Genomic DNA, 2,269 nt, shown 5'->3' with positions numbered 1-2,269 from the left:
TATAATATTACACTAAAATAGTCTGGTTTTGACACTAAAGTAGTGTTATGGCTTGTAGATTAATGAGATCCAAGGATCCTTCTCTTGTTACGGGACGAGTGATAGGGGATAATCTTTGCAAGAGAGAGACGAGGCTTGATATGATCAAGGTGTGTGGGATGATTGGTGACACAAGAGGCTGCGGAGAGGCTTCTTGATACTCCTAAGTGGCTAGATCAGATATGACACACCGAGATAGACACTCTTAACTCTGGATATTACACACCAGAACAATCAAACACTCGGCAAGCAAGAGAATGAAGGAGATAAGGGTTTTAGATAAAAGATTGCATGACTTAGAAAGAGTTTGACACAGACTTATAAAGAGATAAGTTAGAACATCTTCCGAGCATTCTCGAAAACTCAAGACAATAAAGGGAAAATGCTCCCTTGGAACTCAAACAATAGACTTAAACACTTAAAGTTTTTGAAACACACATAACATAAAAACATAGGATAAATATAACATAATGTAGATAGAATGGCCTGAGATAAGGTTGGACCGAGATCACCATCTAGGTGATAGGAGAAGCAACTTGTGGCCTCATTAAAAACCTTGATTGGAAAACTCATTGGGACAAAACCAATCAAGGGAAAAAGAGTACACACAAGCTACTTGCCTAGATGATGATCATCTTGAGGGTATAGTAGCTTGAATGGTGATGAGTGTGTCTTGATTGATCAAACCTCGATCAAGACTATCCTCTTGCTTCCAAGCTGTCTTAAGCAATCCTCCAATAGCTTCATTAAGTCTCTTGGTTCTGGAACGAGTCATAGGACCATTAGGAATGGTTAACACATCCTCTTTAGCCGGCTTGCCCATGTCCTCATTATACTCATCAGCCGACTTGCTCATGATCTCCTTGTCCTTATCAACTAGCTGGCCCATGATCACATCATTCCCTCCCTCTTGAAAAGGATTTGTCCTCAAATCTGGTTCATCTGCAATAAAAGGAACCAAATCAGTAACATTGAAGCTATTACTCACATCATACTTACCTTGAAGATCTAGCTTGTAGGCATTGTTGCTGAGCTTCCTTATGATCTCAAATGGTCCATCAATACGTGGCATCAACTTAGAGTTTCTCTCATTTGGAAACCTTTCTTTTCTTAAGTGAACCCACACTTTATCTCCAACATCAAAGACCATCTCACGCCTTCCTTTGTTTGCATGTTTAACATATAGCTTGGTCTTTTCCTCAATGTTGCGCCTTGCTTGTTCATGAATCTGCTGCACCATGTCGGCCTTCTTCTTTCCATCAAGACTAACTCTTTCACACTCAGGTAAATGCATCAGATCCAAAGGTGAGATGGGATTGAACCCATAAACAATTTCAAATGGAGAAAACTTAGAAGCAGAATGCATAGCATGATTATATGCAAATTCACAATGAGGCAAATAGTCTTCCCATGATTTCAAATTCTTTTTGATGAATGCTCGCAAGATAGTTTCTAGAGTCCTATTAACAACTTCAGTCTGTCCATCAGTTTGAGGATGACAAGTAGTAGAAAACAACAGTTTAGTTCCAAGTTTAGACCATATAGTTTTCCAAAAATAACTAAGAAACTTAGCATCTTGATAGATCATGGATTTTACCCACTTTTAGCCATGGTCTATAAGTGTTTTAATATATATTTACTACTATATAGAGTCTACTTAGAGTATTTACAGGTTCGGGTACGTTCTGGAGAAATATGGTGATTTTGGAGCCATTTGAGGTGCAGAACTGCACAGACGTGTCAGATGTCTAGCTATGAATGGAGGTCTTCCCACCGTTAGATTGAGCCCATATTTTGACAAAAGATAGATCTTTGAGTTAGAGTTCTAATGCCACCGGTTTGAAGTCAATCAGCATCATGTAGCAGAAGTTATGCCTGTTTTACTGAGGAGTGGTCAGTCTATCTCACGAGAGAAAGCTGTCGAGAAGAGGAACGTATGTCGATCGATGCAGAACTCTTGACATCGATCGATATGGATGCCAGAATGCGGGCCGAGCATATTTTATTACTGACTGAAGCCCAGAAGAAACCACAAATTACCAGAATACTCTTGGACGACCAGAAACCCTATTTATGTTATTTATAATCCATTGTTGACGGCTACGCTAAAAAAAGCTTTCTTGAATTCATTGTTTTTAGTTAGGAGAGAAAGGAGGAACTCCTTCAGAGTCCTCCTGGAACTCCATTGTCTTTGGTTTTTATATCTATTGCAATTTTATATCTATTCATC

At 39.0% G+C, this 2,269-nt stretch overlaps 1 pseudogene; it reads right to left on the bottom strand.

Moving 5' to 3' along the window:
- Window positions 1-670: 670 nt before the first annotated feature.
- LOC106308594 overlaps window positions 671-2,269 on the bottom strand; it is a 5,936-nt pseudogene continuing 4,337 nt past the window's right edge.

This window comes from Brassica oleracea, chromosome C8 (assembly GCF_000695525.1).
Source record: "Brassica oleracea var. oleracea cultivar TO1000 chromosome C8, BOL, whole genome shotgun sequence".
NCBI lineage: Eukaryota > Viridiplantae > Streptophyta > Magnoliopsida > Brassicales > Brassicaceae > Brassica > Brassica oleracea.
The sequence above is the reverse complement of the archived record's forward strand: the minus strand, read 5'-3'. Positions and strand labels throughout refer to the sequence as shown.